Genomic DNA, 23,229 nt, shown 5'->3' with positions numbered 1-23,229 from the left:
TGACTTTTAGTATACTCAATGACAAATATCCAGAAACCATACCATATTTACAAATTTTCACGGTTAAATATGATAAAATTCTAGACTTAAGCTTCTCTATCAAAATGGACTAATTATAATACTTCAATTAAAACTTTAATTAGATCAGTATTTTAGAGGGCTGACTCCACTCCATCACAATAAACATTAAGCCCAGGAGCCGCAAACCGCAAAGGCTACAGTACTTCGATAAATGAAAGAAAATCATTAGCTGATGGAAGGCTTGCTCTGGGAGTGCTTATGGCTGTGATCCATGGGGATGCAGGGTGACTTTCTTAAGGATGCTACCCATCAACAAGAGGAGAAAAAGGAAAAGAGGAAAACTCCCATAGGGTTTGTTTACTGCTTACTGGTACAAATTGAAGAACCATGAAATAATTTTGCGATAAAGTTCCAAATACACATCTGACTAGAAAATAAACAAAATGGTAATTCTCTGTACACAGGAAATAGCATCATCAGCACCTCAGAGATAAGAACAGTCCGCATGCATCTGGATGGTAACCAGCAGTAAAATGTGGCTCCTTGAGCAAGAGACGCTCACAGACGTTCTGGTGACAGCGTGGTCAGAGGGCACAGCAGGGCTGCACCCCACACCAAAGGCCACGGAGCACCAAATTCACAACCACGTCACCACGGAACACTTGGTGTCCCCATCTCTGCAGCTCAGCAGGGCAGCTAATGAACAAATGTCTGCCCGGCTTACAAGGACCTCCTCGAGTGACCAACGCTCTCCTCATCAGAGGATGGATGCAGGGGGAGGGGACAGACACCGACAAAGTGGAGAGAGAGACAGAGACACAGCAGACCAAACACTTCTATTTCTTTTCTGTGGCTGCAGATGAAAGCCAGAGGGAAAAAGAAAAAGGAGTCAGCCTGCAGAAAGGGGAGCAATGGTGAAGCAGACACTCAGAGAGGCTGCCTCAGTCTCCCTCAGGCTCCCACACTGCCGCCCTTTGCCTCTGGGGCATCCCACATCCCGAGAAACATTTCCCCTTTCTAGCTAGGCTGGCTCAAGATGTTTTCTGTTTTAGACACGAGCATGCACACATGCAGACACACATGCCCTAAATGACACACTGAAGAAAGATAAAGGACTCGGCTGAAGTTTGTTGAAGATGAAAATAGAGTAATAATTATTGTTTTTCATTCTCTGCATGGTTTATTCCACGAGGTCAAATCTCTAAGAATTCAACTTTAGGATATTATTTGGTGTTGCGACCCTCTAGGCTGGGGTTCAGGACAGAGCTCAGAGAGAAAGATTATCCCTGAGTCCGCAGGGGTCAGAGTGAACTGCTAGCAGCTGACTGGCAGGACCCAGCTGGTATAAGTAAACAGGTCCACTGCATGTGCAAGCAACTAGGAGAGGGAAACGGCAAGGCTGTTCTGCCCGATTACCTTCTTCTTAAAAACCGTAAATGCAGAGTCGAGTCCCCCAATTCTACAGGGCTCACTACAGCGCCTGGCAGCTTCCTGCGGCACCCCTTCACCTCGGGGCAACCACACCAAATGCTCCTTGCTGTTTCTTCTGATATGTTACCCTATATCCCTAAATAATATGTCCACAGAATTCACTGATGATTTTGATTTTCAGATATTATCTCTTGACTTGCTACTATGGAAGATGAGGCAAAGCAATACCTACATTAGAAAATATAAACACAACACAATCCACGCCGTTGCCTTACTGAAACTGCACAACAGAATTTTAAAAAAAATTAAAATGCAAATTAACTGACAAACTTCATAAATTTTCTGTTGGAACTAATCAGCACAATCCAAAGTTCAAAGCAGTGACTTATCCTGCGTTAAGCTAAGGCTTAACATTCCTCACTCCTTCAGATCTAGCTCTTCACGTGCTTGCATTAGGTTATGAATTAGACGTGGATTTGCTTTGATTCTTAAAGAAAAATGTTAGTACTCAATAACTCTGAAAATGTTCTGCAGTTATAAATCAAGCTATTTAAAATCAAAAGCCTTACAAGTTTCTTTCTAATTAATGTATATTGTTTCATTTCACAGGAAATTATTTTCATTTTATACCTGGCATTTACCTTGCATAATTACTCTTTTCGTCATCAAAAGACTTTTCCAGTATGACAATAATTAACACAAGAATTTTCTAATTATAACGAGTCAAATGGAAAACCTCTTTTGGGACATATAAAAACACCAACACATCAACCAACTCAGGAGTTACTGCTTCATACATACAAATATCCTAACCATTAGGTATATGAGGCTCAAAGAAATTTATTAGTAAATTGCACAATACAATTGATTGTAGAAAAAACAAAAATATCTACCTGTAACTTTAGTTAATAATCAGTATTCTAATATACTGGTTCCAAATTTGTTAAATAGTAAAATTTGGGGATCTAGTCAGTACTGACTTAAACACAACAGAACAGCAAGTTTTCTCCTTGAAAAATATCACTTTCTTATCCCACACGACTTTAAATTCAGTTCTATTAGTAACTACTCCAAACATAATTAAAGTGAAAACCATATTAAAATACAATTGCTTGCAGGCTTTTATAGTCCGAGTGACCAAAGGGTACCATGATTTTTCATATAATTTAAATTCACTCACATTTATAACCACTTATTTAGTACATTCATGTCCCAGGTGCCAGGAATAAAGTAATGACACAGACCGCTCCCCATCATCAGGCAATGTGCTTCATTATCGCAAAATATACGCAGTACTAAAACAGCCTTACAGGAATTAAATGAATATGTGAATGTAAATATTCTCAGTCTTAAAATGGAAACCAAAGACAACCACACTAAGATGCTTTCCTAATATCAGTGGGGAAGTTTGGGGAACCTGGCCACAAAGCACAAACTATGACAGAGTACAGAGACATTCATATATACGGTATCTGAAAGGCACAGAACATTAAACAACTCTTTGATCATTTCAAGAATTTGGTCAGAGTTCCTGCAAATATTAACAATTGGTATCATATCATCAGCCACGTAACTTCAGGTGGTTTGAGCAACAAATGAAGAGGAATTAGAAATGGCTACCTTAAAAGGTGAGGTGGAATGATGAGTTGAAGCTGCACACGAGCTCATATTCAGCCGTGTTTCCGTCTATTTACTCTGACTGACCTTTTTTGTGGGTGGGGGGACTGAGTAAAGTTGAAATGAAAGCCTGTGAGACAGAGTACATATTCAGCTATACCATCTGTTTACTCTGGCTGACCTTTTTTATGGGGGAGGGGAAGAAAGAGAAGTATCTACCCGTGGAAATCTCTGTGCTAATAAACATAAGGATCAAAAAGGCCCATCGACCACACCAAAGTTAAGACACTTGCTATGTAAAGACGAATCTCATGAGCGTAAATGGGACAGAGATAAAGGTGTTTCTGCATCCACTGCTGTGTGGAGTCTACGTCCACTACAACCCAATCAAAGACCATCTCCCTGCTTATGCAACACAACAAGGCCATTTATCTCAACATTAAACATATAAATGTAAAATTTATCTTGATATTAAACAAAATCATTAAATATCACGTCTATTAAAAGGTATTACTAAGAAACATTTTTGGTGTCATTTTACATGAGCAAATACAACTTACTTTTTCCTCAAATGTTTTTATTTTGAAAATTACCAACCCAGAGAAAAATTCAAAGAATAATATAATGAACACCCATACGCCCTTCATCTAGATTCACCAATTGTTAAAATTTTGCCACATTTGCTTTACTTTTCTCTCCCAGACATATACATATAAAATAATATTTTTGCTGAACCATTTAAAAATAAATTGCAGACATCATGATTTGAGTGTGTTTTTGTGATTCTGCTTGTTTACAGCAATTTTTATCACAAATATAAGAGCATGGGGCTGGCCTGGTGGCGCAGTGGTTAAGTTTGCATGTTCCACTTCCGTGGCCCGGGGTTTTCCAGTTCAGCTCCCGTATGTGGACATGACACCACTTGGCAAGCCATGCTGTGGCAGGCATCCCACATATAAAGTAGAGGAAGATGGGCACGGATGTGAGCTCAGGGCCAGTCTTCCTCAGCAAAAAGAGGAGGACTGGCAGCATATGTTAGCTCAGGGCTAATCTTCCTCCAAAACAAAAACAAAAACAAAAACAAAAAAACAAATATAAGAGCATATATTTGTAGTGTTATGGTACAAAGCAGAAAGTTTGAGGAAGATATATGTGAATGAAAAAGAGAAGAAACTAAAATTTATTGAGCACTTGACATAGGCCAGGCACTATGTGATCAGCCTTGCATATATTGATATTTAAATCACATAACGACACATTTCATGACTGAGGAAACAATGGCTCAGGGATGTCAATGACTATATAGCAGATTAATAGAACAATAGCAACTAATGGCAAATCCAGGATTTTAAACCATAGCTCTTTTTCTACTACATTATGCTGCCTCCTTAAGAAATAATTTTTAAACATAGATCACAGATAATAACTGAGAGGAAAATATAGGTTGAATTGAAGTGAAGTGGTCATGTGGTCAAGGATTTGCATAAAAGGGTCCACCCATTTTCAACTTTGTATGTGGTCCACTGTGCAGTTCACGCGCACTGTCTTCACAAGGTACGCTCCCCCTCCTCTTGACAATGGAATAAGAATTCCCACTTACAGAGCTCCTCAGCGGCTCTGAGCAACACAACTACAATATTAAAATAACGCTGGTAAGGCATCAATGATGAATACCATACCTCTCCTGATGGCACTTACATTTAAAATAGGAAACATTATTGCTATTAATATTCTCCTTTAAAATATCTGCCGTTCCTTTGACCACTGAGCATGTGCCAAGAGTGTCTAAAGACAGTTTCACTGAATCCTCTGAACATCGTTGCAAGTCACTGCCTGTGTTTCACGGCTGGTGAGCAGGACTTGTAACCTGGGACTCAATTATACTTTAATAACATAGTAATATAGTTCACTCAATGACAGATCATCTGATACGTATTTATTACAGTGACATTGCACTTACTCAGGAATCTGACTTTTGGGAGGAACAATAACCCAAAATAGAGAACCAAAAAATATGGAAAAGTGTGTATATGTGGTAAATGGCTATTTTTAAGTCTGTGAATTTTATTGAGGAGCGAACATGAATTTTATTAAGTGAGCAGATTAAAAACAGTACATACAAAAGCAGAATAACATGAAGCTGGAGGTGAAGAAGCACAGGGAAAACATACGAAAAGTGAAAGAAAAGAAACTGTAGAGTAAAACCTTCTGGGGCCACAGTCCCTCAGGACAGTCTATGTCACACAGACGGTATTACAGGCTACGGTCAGAGGAGGGGAGACTCCAGTTAGGGAAGACTTAAGATTGTGTACCTAGGTTATGTCCCAATAAAGGAGTTTACAAAATTATATTAAGGACACTCGAAATCCCACCCATGAGTAATCTTTAAATTCTAGTTATGTCTGTCCAAACATTTTTCAGTAAAAATGTGTCCATGTATGTGTATGTTTGTGTGTATATATATTTGTGTGTATCTACATACACATATATGTACACACGTGCGTATATACGTATATGCCTAAGTGTGGATATGTGTATAAACACACACATTATCATTCTGAAAGGGTTTTAAATCCACAATTGTTAAGATCAAAGTTACGGCATACATGCATCTATTATTGTCAAGACTCACTTGGTGGAATATTTCAATCCTAAAATGCTTACAGATATTAGAGGCAATACTGTATTTTGGCGATTTAGTCCCTATAAAGACAATGTTTACACAATACAAGAAAATTACACATATTTGGGAATACAGAAAGGCCTGGGCTTACATGAAGTTTTCAGGTACCGAGTACCATAAAAAGCACTGGATGTGGAAACGGAGGATCTAGGTTTGACTTCGCTCTCTAACTTGCCAGCTGTGGGATGTGGGCTGCCTGCCACCTCCCGGAGTCGATGGTGTCCTGGACAAAAGGAGCACACTGCGAGGGCAGTGCGGATTAAAGGAAGCACTGCACATGAACGCGCTTTGTAACCAGACGTGGCCACACAAAGCTAACACGTTAAGTAGAGACAGATGGTGATGCGGAGAGTATGGGACACAGTGAAGACACTCCCCCCGCCCCGCGGCCTAGCCCACTCGGTGTTCCCACTGCTGGGGTTCAACGGGGCACTACCACACTAGGAAGGGGAGCCACCTCCTAACTGTAGGGGCTGCCGTGCCACTGTAGGACCCTACGCCTGGTCCCTGCCCACTTGATGCCAGAAGCGGCCTCCACCCTTGCCGCAAAAGCCAACATGCCCCACCAAGAACTACTGCAGGCTTAACTCAAGGTGAGAGTGCAACTGGGACACACACGGGAAGCCTCGGGCCCTTTGACCGCCACACAAACCAAGGGGAGAGAGCCCGCGAGACCTCGTGAGATCCCTAGGCACCTCAGGCACATGGTAGGGGGAAGAAGGTCGTGCCCAGGGCTAGAAAGTCACCAGAAGGCGAGGAGGCACGGAATGCTGAAGGAAAGCGTATCAGGTCTCCACCTTCCAGACATTCTCAATGAAAACGCATGTATGTGCACACATTCTAATCACAGAAGGTTTTTAAAGTCAGTAATTCAGACTGCAGTCATCAAGGTCTAGGGCCAGCCCCTGTGGAGCGCTGGAGCCAGCTGGTACTGGTTTGTGAGAGCTGACTGCACATCTCGTCCCGACTCCATGTTTAGTGACAACACGTTATCCTGGGAGCTTGCTATTGGCCCTGGCAGGAGTATGCACACCACCAAACGCATATGTCAAACATTGCAGGTCAGGTCCCCCACCCACCTGAGAGCCGGCTGTTAAACGTTTATCAGCACATCACTGGTGGGCCCTCACTGTGTTCTGTGTTGAGTAATAAATTGTTAATAAACTCAAATGGTGTCATTATCAGGTCTTATAAACAAGAGAAGCGCTGATAAAAACACTATTACCTTACACTGACACTTTTAGAACTCAGCTGGAACTACGAATTCAGAAGTTAGGTACCGGAGAACAGGCTGACAAAGTTTCACACTGCCACCAAGAAACTGAACTCCAAGGAGGCAGAAGACAACAAAAGGCCAGGTGGACGCGGCCTGGTTTTGTTGCCGTGAAATAAAATTACTACCTCACCCTTGAAAACTAGAACCAAAACGGCCCTCAACCCCAAACAGATGGTCTTCTGTGACCGCCCACCCTGGCAGGAGCGATGATGACGACAGCGGCAGACACCTAGGGAGCACTTCCTGTGTGCCAGCACTTGTGTGCATTAGCTCCTCTGATCCTCACGGCAATCCTACTGTCTCCTCCACTCTACAGAGGAGGACACTGAGCCACAGCTTTAAAACAGCTGTTCCCGTCTACGCAGAGAGTAAGAGGCAGTCTAGCTCCAATCTGTGACCCTAACTCCCCTGTCACTGTGGCTGTGCCAACTACAGTGAGTCCACTCGGCACGCATCTTCCACTCCCTCAAACCCACCATTGTGACTACACACCTTCCACGACGCTGACACAATGGACACTCAGGCTTCCTAAGCATGTTTCTACTTCTCTCCAAGCCTTCGCTCTTATCATTTCCTCAGCAAAGTATTCCAAAGTGTCTACGACAATGGCTAGCAGGTAACAGGCATTCTATAGTGTCTGAATTTTAAAGCAGAGTCCAGCTGTACCATTTTGTACAGGCAGAGGTTTCACACCATACAAGCTGTGGATGAATACAGTTTGAAAACAACGGAATTAAAATTCGCTTCATATTTTTTTTTTTGGCAAATATTCTATAAGTCCAAAAAAACCCACTACTGTTTGGTTTATTATTCCCAAAGACTGTTGATAAGAAACAGTTTAAAGGTTAGAATATTTGTAAAAATATCATGAAAGTGAAGAGTGTTACTCTGAGGCTAAACTGATCCTTTTAGCTTTAACAATTTATGAAAGTCATATCTTCCAATATCTGAGAAATATTTGCTACAACATGGAAGAGACAAAATATTGCTCTTCCCAATGAAAAAACATAATTATGGCAGCTTTTACTTTCATTTGGCTGTCATACATGCCTGGTTTGTTGGTTTCTGACTGTTTATCTACTTGGTATGAAACCAAAAACGAGCCTTCAGAACTCAAATCCTGCCTAGGCGAGGCTGGCACAGCGAGCGTGGCTCAGCAGAAAGAGAAGTAATCCAATGGAGAGTCTACCAGGAGAAGGTAACACGCTGAAAGCTATGATGGGAACACTCATAGAGGAATGGAACAACTCACTATGAAATATTCTAGATTCAGTACTATCTTGAATGAAGTTTAGAAAGAATCAATGTGTATCTTTACACAGTATATTTGCCATCAGCTGAAGGGAGTTCTGATATTTTTCATAAAGGCTGGAGTTTTTATGTAATCTAAACCGTACTAAATAATTTCAAATGCTATGTTCCATATTACTTTTTAGATTTTCATTACTTATTCAGTGAAACATAATGAGCTATTATACAGGTAAAGGACTTAAAGCTTTTTCTATTAGATATAATAATATATCCACACAGAACAAAAATATGAAACTTACATTTTATAATACTGAAACATCCATATCATCAATTTTGATATAATGCCCACCAAATGAACTATTTTAAAATAAAATTTTAAAGGCTTAAAAAACTAAACAAAATGAGCATGTAAGAGAAAATTTATGTTTGAAGAGCTTAGATTACAAAAGCCAGCCCTCCAGAATTGAGCAGTGACATATCTGTATAATTACCAGTGCCAGAGTCTAAACAGGTTAGTGCTGGTCTTACATCTTGAATCTTCCTTTCTGTTAAGATTTTTCTGGCACTAAGAATATCACCAATCCAATGAGATTTAAAATTCCTCAGAGGATAAATTTAACTCATATCACATGGGGTAAAAGTCTACCAAAAACACCCCTTTTCTGACCTTTCCGGTGAGTGGTCCCCCTACATATGAGAGACAGAACTCACACAGACATTAGTACAGTTAAAGCTGTGTTCTCAAAATATTTTGAGAGCTACAAATACACATACGTATAATACATATATTAAAAAATGAAAGTTTTAAAAATGATTTTGTTTTCCGTTTCTATCTACCTTCGTTTTCATAAGGAAGTCCTTGATAATCCTATACTGAAATACATAATTACTAGCCTCCAGTTACATTTAGTACAGAGGCAAAACTGTAATTTAGTTGCTATAACGTATGTTAAAATAAAAATTCTATTTCTGGAAAAAAAAATGATGTTGCTTATATACTCTGCCTGTGAAGCAATTTGGTTTAAGTTTTTTGCTCCACTTCATATTGGAAAAATGTTTACCAATTTTGCAGAAAAAAGGAATTTCCGGTTTCAGGCCTGACTAGGGATAATACTGCCATTAAGCGAGACAAATAATGGGGACAAATATGCGAAACTGACAGAGGGAGGGGAGGAAAGGAAGAGAGTCCGGCGTGAGATGCCTGTTGGACGCTCAGGTGCCTGTGTCCAGCACGCAGCGGAAGATGCAGCCCAAGGCTCCTAGAGGCCAGACACAGGAGGCGGAGTTACCACTCAGAACACGTAAGGGCAGAGCACTGAGCCAAAGACCACCAAGTTCAAAGGGAAGAGAGGAGAGCCCATGATGAAGCCTAAGAAGGAAGGATCAGAGGAGACGAGAAAAACAAGAAGCACACAGACTCCCTGAGAGAGGGAGTTTCCAGAAGGACAGCTGAGTCGACAGTGCAGAATACAGCAGCTGGGTCCAGCACGACAAGTGCTGACAAGGGGCCAGATCCGGCATTAGGGAGCTCACGGCTGGCTTTGGCCAGAGCAATTTCAGAAAGAAGTGGGGCTGAAGCCAGCCATGCATTTAGGAGAAAATGGACAAGGGGCCTTGGGGGCTTAGGACTACAAGTTTCCAAGGGCCTAGAAATGGCTAAGAGCTGAAAATTAAACTTAATTAATTAACTATATATCAATTAACATCATTAATCGACAAATTTTATATTAAGCATCATTCCATCTGAAAACAATTTCTAGGTTAGGTTTTCCTATTTCACAGAAATCCCTAAGTAAGCATTGTAATTGCCAAGAAATAACAATCTATCATGAGTGAGTCACTCACTGCCAAATCACTTCAAAAGCAAAAGTATAAAAATCTTTTCAGCATAATTAGCCTTGTTTAGTCAGTGATGTGGAGCCATTTTACAGATTCAACTGACACGGGGTGAGACCTCCCAAGGAGAGTCCCCTGGGCTGTGACGGCCCTAAAATGGCCCTGACAAATGGAAGCTGAAGGGGACACTAAGAGCTGGGCTGGAGAGGAAAGAGAAATGCAAGAGAAGAGTTAAGGAAAATACGGGATAAAGGAAGAAGTTGCAGGCTAAGGAAAAGGTCGGTAGAGTTGGAGACTGATGACACGGTGGGGTAATTCCACAGAGTAAAGTCCTGCAGGAAACAGAAGCGCATGGGGTAAGAGCACTCATGTCCAAGGGCAGCAGAGGAGAAATGGACAGGTACAGACGTAGATAAATTTGCAGGCCTGCAGTGGAAATTGAGATAATTTGTGCTTGAGCCCTACCGTTATTTTTTTCTTTAAAGAGAGAGATAAGGTCTTTTACTGAAAGTGCCGGGAATAGCGTTTGCCGTGGCTTGAGAAGAGAAGCAAAGGCTGGGAACAGTGACAAATTCACATGGGGTTTTCAAGTGTGTCCTCTTCTGTGACTCTTATAATCACCTTGTGAGCTTGTGAGGACAGATACTACCAATTCCACTTTACATATAAAGAAACCTGGACTAAGTCATATAGGAAAATTGCCTATTAGAGTGTCTTTTTCAACTACATGTTAAGATCTCATATTACTTAATTATAATTTCAATTTTTCCAAATGCTTACCAATACAACTACAACACTGTGATCTCGCATGCCATAAAACCATGACCTCAGCCATTTCTCTCCCCAGAAGCCTAAACATTTACCCCCAATCTCCAGTTTTGCTTAGGATTCAGGAAATAAACAAAGCCTAATTCTTAAAAGTGGAGAGAAAAGTAAGACCGTGAGCCACAAACTGTGATGATTTCTGAGCACGGTTAGGTACCTACAACATATCAGACAGTGCAGTTCACATTCAAAAGCCCAGTCTCAACAAACATTCCTGAGACAAACCTATATCTACAAAGTAATGCATTTCCCAGCTGGGTGTTCAGGGATCTTTAAGTATGTAGATAAGACAGGGAGGGGCCCATAGGACTGAGATCATAATGACAATTCTGGAAAGAAAGGATGGACAGTCACTAGGTTTCCCCCTTAATTAGAAACAGAACAGTGAAACAGATTTAAGAAGTCCTCTGATTGACAGGATCCAAAAATCAGAAAGACCCAATTAAAACTTGTTAAGGATACCAAAGGTGAGATAATCAAAAGATTAATGCCCCATCTCAGATGGTCAAGTCTCTGGTGATCAGTTTCAAACACCATAAAGGTCTTTGAAATCCAAGGACTAGATTCTCCATCCAGAAATCCCTTTTGACCATGCAAGAGAGGAGTGACAGTTCACCCTTCATCCTGCACAGCCTACCTGGGGGACCTCATTGGACAGCCGCCCCTGCCTGGCTGGAGCCTCTCCCCCAGTTTCTGTGACACACTGCACACTCCGGGATCTCCTCCTGTTTGGGGTGGGCCGTTCCCTTCTTCCTTCCAACATGAATTCCCTCCAGAAGACAATGTGTTTTTGCTCTTCTTTCTCTAAACTTATCTCCCTTGGGCTCATTCGTTCTTCCGGACTGAATTATCAGTAAATTAATGGCCTTCAAATCTGCATTTACAGCCCAAACCTCTGCAGCTCAAATTTGGAAGAGTCTGGGGTGGCCAGCAAACAAGTGACAAGTTCTCTCCCTGTCTGCCACGTTGCCATTCTTTGGCTCCCACACTAAAACTTCCAGCATCATTCCTTACTACTTTATACAGACTACTACAAAAACAAACCTGGTTATGGTATCCTTTTAATTGAGAGCTGGAAGCTTCAGTGTGATTATTTTTCCCCGTCTGTCTGCCTGCTTGCATTGGATCAGTCAAAAAAACCAAGTTTGGGCATGTAATTTCTCTCAAGGCACTGCTGCAATTTAGTCTACTAGAGGACACTGCACGCAAACAAAGTTATGCAGCTTCTGCCACATCAAATACTGACCCACGCTTAACGGAGAGAGGGCTCCGGGTATCTGAGCCAACGAGGCCATGTAAATCCAAAAGTCTCAGTGTATCTTCACAAAACCCAACACAGAACAAGAAGAGCAAATAGAACTACACAAAACACAGGCTTCAACACACCCGGACTTCTAATTACACGTAAAAATAAAAATAAAAACAGAATCCCAAGGAGCTCTCTCCCACGTCCCAGCTGTAAGCCACACTGGACACAAGGGCAGGCTAGAAAGAACTGAGCCAAACAAATAGCTGGGGTCAGGTCTAAAACGGACTTAAAGCCACCACTAGAAAGACAAAGTCCACCCTACGAGTGAAAATCCTGGAAAACCACAGCAGGGAGTCCAGACTTAAAAGGGCATAGGACACAAGGAGGTATCCTAGGAAGCTAACAGTTTAGGGGAAAAGAGGGTTAAAACAAAGGAAGTGCCCACCCCAACCACCAACCCTGTCCACGGATCTGCAGAAACACACACAGTCATCATCTGTTAAAAAAAAGAAAAAGGTGCCATAAAAATAAAATGGATATGGTAATTCAAACAATTCACCTGACAACAGATTCACCTCAAAAAACAAACAGCAAAGTGGAAGAAAATTGTAACATAACATTGTAAGCTGAATTAAGTATCTTCAAACAAGAATTTCAAGATGTGAAGAAAAAGAAACAAACAAACTTGATCTTGACCAGTGTGGTATAGTAAATATAATCTTTGTCCCAGCTTCTGGCAAAGAGCTGCTAAAACCCTTGGGATTTCCTGAGTGACAGGAGGGTCTTTTGTTATTCATAAGGTGTCCCTTTCGAGCACACCTGAGTTTATGCTAATGAGTGACTTAGGATGGAGTCCCTGCGTGGTCCCAGTGACGAGGGGGTTGGAAGTGCAGCCCTGCCCACTGCACCCCAGGGAAGGGGAGGCCTAGAAACTAAGCTCAATAGAAACCCTTGAACAACGAGAGTTGATGAGCTTAGAGGCTGGTGAACACGTCCATATCTGGGAGGGTGAGGCACCCCTGTTCCATGGGGACAGCAGCTCCTGTGCTCAGGACACTTCCAGAGCTCGCCCTACACACCTCTTCATCTGGCTGTTCATCTTTATCCTTTACAATATCTTTTATAAACACTGGTGACCCCTGAGCTTTGTGAGCCATTCTAGCAAATTACTGAACCTGAGGAGGGAATCACGGGAACCTCGATTCATAACTAGTCAGTCAGAAGTACAGGTGGCAACTGACAAATAAAAATGGCAAGCAATAGGATATATTGGAGTATATGAGGAAGCCATTTGGTATAAACCTAATTCGGCCTGACTTCTCTTTTTTTTCCTCCAAAAGGGCCTGACTGGCTATTGAGCACGCATTGCATATCTGCTTAGACATTTCCTATGGCCAGAACAAAGGCCCTTGTGATAAAGATGCAACTTCCCCCCACATCAGCATTTCCTTAGGGATAAGCATTTTTCCTTAGGCTAGGAACTGATTGCTGCACTCACCTCCCAGCTCACCTGTGACCACCTAGCTGAAGACAACAGACTGCCACCCTGCTGTGTTCACAGAGACAGAAGACCTACCTGCTATTTCCATCAATCACTGTGCCAACAGAGCAGTCTCGTGACTATTGTAAAAGGGACATTGCAATCCTATGTGAAACATCCTCTTTGAGGGTATATAACCACCCTTATACCCCCACTTCTTTGGAGTGCTCTGTTCCTTTGTGGAAAGACTCTCCTGGGTTATAATCCTCAGATTTAAGCTCAGAATAAACTCACCCAAATTTTCATTTATAGATTGGATATGGATTATTTTCGTCGACACAACCTAGACTTGCAAGTGGCATCTGAAGTGGGGCCGTCTTGTGGAACTGAGCTAACCTGTGGGATCTGACGTTACCTCCAGGCAGACAGTGTCAGAACTGAGCTAAATTTGTTGGACATCCAGTCGATATCCAGTGAGAACTGTAGAACTGCTCTGTGTGGGAAAACTCACACACATCCAGGTCGGAAGTACTGAGAGTAGAGCAGAAAAACAGAGTTTCCCCTTACAATCAAGAACTCAAACATAAAGAAAAGGAGTGGATAAAAACAGAAAAAAGTGGGAGAGACATCAGTATCATGGAGGAATGAACTGTGCCCTTAGGCTCTCCCCATAAGACACGATGAAAACGACACTCATTAACCAACAGAGGACATTCACACAACACAACAGATGGCTGAGAGATGCACACAGCCATACATCTACAGGTGGGGGCACAGGACCCCTGGGGAAGCAGTGGAAGGAGATGAGTGGCCCTCCTCCCCCTCAGCAGCAGCAATCTAGGGCATGGGACCTCACATAGCAGCTGGTGCACAACTCTGAGAGGAGACAGGGAAAGGTGGCCCTCTGCGGGGATGCTTTCATTCTCAGAGTTGCACCCCAGCCCACAGGAATGCTCTACACTGAGGCAGCTAAGCCATCATGGATGAACCCCCACCAAGCTGAGCAGCCCAGGTGGGCCGCCAGTGAGTGAAGAGTGGGAGCACAGGTGGAAAAGGAGGCGCCCCTTCCCCCTATCCCACCTGGTGGAACAGTGCAGCCTGTCAGCAAGGGCAGGGGATCCCCACCAGAGTGCATGCACCTGTGTGGGAAGCAGGAGCAGCCAGACACAGAGAGCCCTATAGGCACAGCTTCCAATGGATTGGCACAACTGCTAGGGGAGGCAGCAGGCTCAGAAACACAGCTCCTGCCCGTCCCCCACCTCCCGCAGTGGTCACAGGTGGAATCTGCGACCAGACACTACTACTATGAGACGGCGAAGGTCCACTCAATCAAACAGCATGAAGAAACACATTAACACTCCAGACCAGAAGGAAAATGACAAGTGTCCAGAAACCAATCTTGAAGTCACAAAAATTTACAATCTAAATGACAGAGAATTCAAAGTAGTTACCATGAAGAAACTCAAAGAGTCACAAGAAAACTCACAAAGACAGTTCAATGAACTCAGGAATAAAATTAATAAGCAGAGGCAATTCTTCACAAAACAGATTAAAACTCTAAACAGAGCTGACATTACGGAGGACAGAATCAGTAATTCAGAGGACAGAAATGTAGAAAGGCTGCAGAGGGAGGAGAGACAACTAGGACCAAGAAGAAATGAAGACATTCTCTGAGAAATATCCAACTCAATTAGGAAATGCAACATAAGGATTACAGGAATTCCACTGTGAGAAGACAGGGAGAAAGGAGAAGACAGCTTATTCAAAGAAATAATAGCTGAGGACGTCCCAAACCTGGAGAAGGAGCTGGAATTACATGTAAAAGAACCTAACAGAACTCCTAATTACATCACTGTAAAAAGACCTTCTCCAAGGCATACGTTAGTAAAATTGGCAAAAGTCAATGACAAAGGAAAAATATTAAGGGCAACAAGGCAGAAGAAAATAACCTATGAAGGAACCCCCATCAGGCTCTCAGAGATTTCTCAGCAGAAACCTTACAGGCTAGGAGAGAGTGGAATGATGTATTCAAAATTCTGAAAGACAAAAACTTTCAGTCAAGAATACTCTATCCAGAGAAACTATCCTTCAGATATGATTGAGAAATATAAACTTTCCCAGATAAACAAAAGCTGAGGGAGTTCATCATCACAAGAAACCCCCCTACAAGAAACGATCAAGAAGGCCCTCATACCTGAAAAAGAAAGAAAAGGTTTACAAAGCCTTGAGCAAGCAGATGAATGGAAAGACAAAATCAGAAAACTGTAGCTCTCTATCAGAACAGGTTAGCAAACACTGTCTATAACATTAAAGATAAAGGGAAGGAAAGCATCAAAAATAACTATAATCACTTCATTTTAATCACAAACTCATGACACAAAATGGAATAAGTTGTAGCAACAATAACTTAGGGAAGAGGAAAAGGATGGAAACTACTTAGGCTAAGGAGATAAGAGGATATCAGAAAATGGACTGTATCATCTACAAGATGTTTTATATAAACTTCATGGTAACTACTAAAGAAAAAATTAGAACAGAGACACAAATGATAAATAAAGAAAAAAACTGAGAAAACCATCATAGAGAATCACCAAACTGAAAATGGCAGTCAGAAATACACAGGACAAGAAACAAGGGAAATACAGAACAACTGGAAAACAAGTGATAACATGGCAGCATTAAGCCCTCACATATCAGTAATCACTCTAAATGTAAATGGATTGAATTCTCCAACCAAAAGACACAGAGTGGAGAGATGGATTAAAAAACAAGACCCAACAATATGCTGCCTCCAGGAAACCCATCTCAGCTCTAAAGACAAACACAGGCTCAGAGTGAAGGGATGGAAGGCAATACTCCAAGCTAGTGGCAAACAAAAGAAAGCAGGTATTGCCATACTTTTATCAGACAAAGCAGACCAAGATGAAAAAGGCAATGAGAGACAAAGGAGGGCAGTATACAATGATAAAAGGGATACCCCACCAAGAGGGCGTAACACTTATAAATCTATATGCACCTAACACAGGAGCACCAAAGTGCATAAAGCAACTATTAACAGACCTAAAATGAGAAACTAACAGCAACACATTAATAGTAGGGGACCTCAGCACCCAAGTTACATCAATGGAAAGATCATCCAGACAGAAAGTCAACAAGGAAATAGTGGAATTAAACAAAAAACTAGAGCAGATGGACTTATATATAGAGAACACTCCATCCAAAAACAGCAGAATACACACTCTTCTCAAGTGCACATGGAACGTTCTCAAAGACAGACCATATGTTGGGGAACAAGGGAAGCCTCAACAAAATTAAGAAGATTAAAATCATATCAAGCATCTTTTCTGACCATAATGCTATGAAATTAGAAATCAACTGGGAAAGTTGGGAAAGTGACAAATATGTGGAGACTAAACAACACACTACTGAACAACCATTGGATCAATGAAGGAATTAATGGAGAAATCAAAAAATATCTGGAGACAAATGAAAATGAAAATACATCATACCAACTCTTACGGGATGCGGCAAAAGCAATCCTAAGATGGAAATTCATGGCAATACAGGCCCACCTTAAGAAACAAGAAAAATCTCAAATAAGTAATCTTAAACTACACCTAACACAACTAGAAAATAAGAACAAACAAAGCCCAAAGTCAGCAGAAGGGAAATAATAAAAATTAGAGCAGAAATAAATGAAATAGAAACAAAAAACCAGTAGAAAGGATAAATGAAACTGAGAGCTGGTTCTTTGAGAAGATAAACATAATTGACAAACGCTTAGCCAGACTAAGAAAAAAAAGAAGGTTTCAATAAATAAAGTTAGAAATGAAAAAGGAGAAATTACAACGGATGCCACAGAAATACAAAGGATTATAAGAGAATACTATGAAAAAGTATATGTGAACAAATTGGACAATCCAGAAGAAATAGAGAATCTGAATAGACCAATCACAAGTAAAGAAATTGAAATAGTAATCAAAAACCTCCCAAAAAAACAAAAGCCAAGGACCAGATGGCTTCTCTGGAGAATTCTACAAACATTCAAAGAATATTTAAGACCTATCCTTCTCAAACTATTCCAAAAAATTCAAGAAGACGGAACGCTTCCTAACTCATTCTATGAGGCCAACATCACCCTGATCCCAAAGCCAGACAAGGACAACATAAAGAAGGAAAACTACAGGCCGATATTGCTGATGAACACAGATGCAAAAGTCCTCAACAAAATATTGGCAAACTGAATACAGCAATACATTAAAAGAATCACGCACCATAATCATGTGGGATTTATACCAGGAATGCAGGGATGGTTCAACAACTGCAAATCAATCAATGTGATACACCATATTAACAAAATGAGGAATAAAAATCATGTGATCATCTCAATAGATGCAGAGAAAGCGTTTGACAAGATCCCAAATCCATTTATGATAAAAACTCTCAACAAAATGCATATAGAAGGAAATTACCTCAACATAATAAAGGCCATATATGACAAATCCACAGCCAACATCATACTCAATGGGGAAAAGTGAAAGCCATCCCTCTGAACAGGAACAAGACAAGGGTGCCCACTCTCACCACTCTTAGCCAAAATAGTACTGAAGGTTTTGGCCGGAGCAATTAGGCAAGAAAAAGGAATAAAAGGTATCCAAATTGGCAAGGAAGAAGTGAAACTCTCACTGTTTGCAGACAATATGATTCTATATACAGAAAATCCCAGAGAATCCATCAGAAAACTATGAGAAATAATCAACAAGTACAGCAAAGCTGCAGGGTACAAATTCAACTTACAAAAATCACTTGCACTTTTATACTCTAATAAGAAACTAAGAGAAAAAGAACCCAAGAATATAATCCCATTTACAATTGCAACAAAAAGAATAAAATATCTAGGAGTTAATTTAACCAAGGAGGTGAAAGATCTATACAATGAAAACTATAAGACATTATTGAAAAAAATCAACAACATAACGAAATGGAAAGATATTCCACGCAGGTGGATTGGAAGAACAAACATAGTTAAAATGTCCGTATTACTTAAAGCAATCTACAGATTCAGCGCAATCCCAATCAGAATCACAATGACATGCTTCACAGAAATAGAACAAAGAATCCTAAAATTCATATGGGGCAACAAAAGACCCCAAATAGGTAAAGCAATTCTGAGAAAAAAAGAACAAAGCTGAGGACTCCAAAATATACTACAAAGCTGTTGTAATGAAAACAGCATGGTACTGGTACAAAAACAGACACACAGATCAATAGAACAGAATTGAAAGCCCAGAAACAAAACCATATATCTATGGATAGCTAATCTTCGACAAAGGAGCCAAGAACATACAATGGAGAAAGGAAAGTCTCTTCAATAAATGGTGTTGGGAAAACTGGACAGCCACATGCAAAAGAATGAAAGTAGACCATTATCTTGCACCACACAAAAATTAACTCAAAGCGGATTAAAGATTTGAAGGTAGGATGTGAAACCATAAAACTCCTAAAAGAAAATATAGGCAGTACACTCTTTGACACCAGTCTTAGAAGCATCTGTTCGAATACCACGTCTACTCAGGCAAGAGAAACAAAAGAAAAAATAAACAAATGGGACTACATCCAAGTAAAGAGCTTCTGTACAGCAAAGGAAATCAGGAACAAAATGGAAAGACAACACGCCAACTGGGAGAAAATATTTGCAAATCATATATCCAACAAGGGGTTAATCTCCAAAATACATAAAGAACTCATCCAACTCAACAACAAAAAACAAACAACCTGATCAAAAATGGGCAGAGGATATGAACAGACATTTTTCCAAAGAAGATATACAGATGGCCAACAGGCACATGGAAAGATGTTCAACCTCACTAATCATTAGGGAAATGCAAATCAAAACTACAATGAGATATCACCTTATACCTGCCAGAATGGCTATAATTACCAGGACAAAAAATAAATGTTGGAGAGGATGTGGAGAAAAGGGAGCCTTCATATACTGCTGGTGAGGCTGCAAACTGGTGCAGCCACTATGGAAAACAGTACGGAGATTTCTCAAAAAATTAAAAGTAGAAATACCATATGACCCAGCTATCCTAGTACTGGGTATTTATCCAAAGAACTTGAAATCAACAAGTAAAAAAGACTTATGCACCCCTATGCTCATTGCAGCATTATTCACAATAGCCAAGACGTGGAAGCAACCTAAGTGCCCACCAACTGATGAATGGATAAAGATGTGGTATATACACATACAATGGAATACTACTCACCCATTAAAAAAAGACAAAATTGTCCCATTTGCAACCAATGGATGGACCTTGAGGGTACTATGTTAAGCGAAATAAGCCAGAGAAAGATAACCACCATATGATTTCACTCATATGTGGAATATAAACAAACACAGGGACAAAGAGAATAGATTAGTGGTTACCAGAGGGGAAGGGGGTGGGGGTGGGCATAAGGGGGAAAGGGGCACATATACGTGGTGACTGAAAAATAATAATGTACACCTGAAATTTCACAATATACAGACCTCAATTTTAAAAAAATAACAGAAAGAAGTGAAATAGAGCTGACTGAACACAAGAAAGAAATAGAAGAAAAATGGCAAAATCATATCAGAAATGAAGACAAAATTACATGGTGCCCAAAGAATAAATTTACACACAAACACAACAAGGGCAGTGAAGACAGCAGAAAAATAACCAAGAGAATGAAAATGAGATAAAGAAAGAAGTAAAAAGTATCAGAGAGAAAGTGTCTGACACAAAAGACAGGTAAAAGAGATTCAGTTTCTGTATAACTGAAGACTTTCTAGAAGATAAAACAATAGATCAGAATACTTAAAATTACAATCCAAAATAACTTTCTGGAAATAAAATAGGACCTGAATCTACACATTTAAAGAAGCTATTGAACGCTTTAACCTGTAGCTGGGAAAAGCGAACCACAACAATCAGGATCCCCAGGAAGAAAGATCAAATAACTGACAAAGACAAAGAGAATGAGACAGGCATCGGAATTCTCAAAAACAACAAATTAGGTAGCATTTTCAAAGAACTCCAGAGAAGAACTGTCAGTCAAGGAGTTATATTCCACTACGCTGCGCTCTGAACAACGGGGCTACAGGAAGTAGTTTCAAACATGCGAGAGCCCCTGAGAATTCTGTTCCCATCAGCTGTTGGTGAGGAATCTACCACAAGATAAACGTCATCAAACCAAGAGATGACATGCAGATTCCAGCAAAAAGACTGATGGTGAGTTTTTAATATAGTTAGTTACGTATCTAAGATGAAAACAAAGGTGGGGAAAAGAGGAAGAAGAACATATCATATGGTGTGTGCTCTATGTTCTATGTTGCACGTTCTGACAAAGTATAAATAAAACAACTCAAAATCTGATGGAGACGGGAGAGGGAAAAAGGAAAGTAGAATAAGCTCACTGGTTGTTGTACATGCAGTAAGTAGAAGTTAAAATAAATACCATTAAAAACTCACAAACCAGATAACAAATGGCTAAATTTTAAAACACAAGGGAATAAAGGTATTAAAAAGTTATAAGATCAAAGGCAACCACTAAAAAAATTAAACACCTAAATATACAAAAAATGTTTCAAAGAGCAAAAAACAAAACAATAAAAAACGCACCACATAAACAGCAAATGTAACATAACACACATAATTAACATAATATGACAGACTTGATACAAAACATGTTTTTATCAAGAAATGTGAATAGATTAAAATAAAAAGATTTTTTATTTAGTTCATGATACTGGTGAGAGACCAACCACAATTAAAACTAAAAAGCACTAACTTTGTGCAAAAAGTCTCAATTCACCACGTGGATGCTCTAAGTATCCATGTGGCAAATAACAGTCCATCTGCCTTCATGAAATGAAACTACAAAAGAGGCAGACAGACACGGATAGAAGTTCATAGATAATAGGAGATTTTAACATCTCACTCTCAGCACAAAACAGATTAAGTGGACCAAAAATTAAAAGGATACAGAAGATCTAAAGAACAATTAGTAAAGCTTATGGTTCTGTATTGAACTTCAAAGCATGATAATAGAGAACACCCCTTCTTCTCAATTACATATGGATCATTCACGAAAACTCACCATTTATTAGATCCTCCCCAAAATATCAATATGTCTCATAAAATAGAATGGCTAAAAACAGTATTCCCTAATCATGATGCAATAAAACTAGAAATTACTAACAAATTTTTAAAAATTAAAAGATACTTTCATCTGGAAATTAATTTCCTATTTAACAACTCTTGGGAGAAAGGGGAAAAAATAGAAATTACAAAATTTTTTTAAATGACAATGAAAACATTATATATCAGAATTTGTGGGCTACAACTGAAATAGTAACCAGAAGAAAATTCATAGCCTTAAACACTTTATTAATAAAATGGAAAAGTAAAAATAAATAAATTCCCAGTGCAAAAGTTGGAAAAACTACAAAGAAAGCAAGAAGAAAGTACTAAGATCAAAGAAGCAATTAATGAGACAGCGAATAAAAACTCAGCAATTCTAATTAATAAATCAAAATCTTGTTTGCTGAAGAAAAATAAGAAAATAAACATACTATTAGATAACTTAATCAAAGAAATCACAAATATACAAAATCAGAAATGACATTTATAATACTATTTAACATTGTAACAGAAGTATGTGCTAAACCAATTTGATACCAATTAGAGGTATCAGAATTAGAACTGAAGATATAAAACTATCCTTGTTCCAGGTACATGATGACATGATCACATACCTGGAAAACCCTAAAGAATCAATGATCTTTAGACAGTAGAGAAACATGTACGCTCAAACACTGCTGCTTGTAATGGAAATTGGTATATTCCTTATGGATGGGAATTTGGGACTATCTAACAAAACTATATATATATGTTTACCTTTTAACCCAGCAAATCCCACTTCTGGGAATACAGCCTGAAGTTTCTACTCAAGTAATGTGAAGAAACATACATACAAGATTATTCTTCATTGTGGCATTGTTGGTTTACAAAATATTTGAAACTAGCTAAATGCCTATATGTAGGAGGGTAGATGAATAAATTATAGGACATCCATGTATTGGAGTATCATGCAGAATGAGAAAGAGCTCTATGAACTGATACAGAGTGATTTCCAGGATATATTTTAAGTGAAAAAAGCAAAACTGAAAAGTATCCAGAGGATTCTACTTCTTGAGTGAGAAAGTGGGAAATAAGAAAATATACATGTGTCTACTCACACGAGCAAGACTGGTTACCTACAGAGTGTGGGCGCCTGCTGAATGGGAAGAAAGAACAGAGGAAGTGGCGGGGAGAGCGACACATTCCTGTACAGGCCTTTATCCACATCTTGACTTTGGGAACCAGGTGAACATTTGTTCAGAAATGTCTGCTCAGAAAAATGGACAAAACCAACAAGGATGGGAAGAAAATCCTAAAACTGAATAGAAACAGAAACAAATGAATCAGGCTATGTTTCCAATGAATAATATAACCACACTGATGGAGGAGAGCAGAACTAACCTAAATAACTTT

The 23,229-nt window shown here is 39.9% G+C and overlaps 1 protein-coding gene across 1 annotated transcript in view; it reads right to left on the bottom strand.

The window, feature by feature from the left end:
* PEX7 (peroxisomal biogenesis factor 7) overlaps positions 1 to 23,229 on the bottom strand; it is a 91,064-nt gene that overhangs the window by 34,510 nt on the left and 33,325 nt on the right. The gene's annotated exons all lie outside the window — the stretch shown is intronic.

The sequence above is a fragment of the Equus caballus genome, chromosome 10, assembly GCF_041296265.1.
Source record: "Equus caballus isolate H_3958 breed thoroughbred chromosome 10, TB-T2T, whole genome shotgun sequence".
NCBI lineage: Eukaryota > Metazoa > Chordata > Mammalia > Perissodactyla > Equidae > Equus > Equus caballus.
This window is presented reverse-complemented; position numbering and strand designations above follow the sequence as displayed.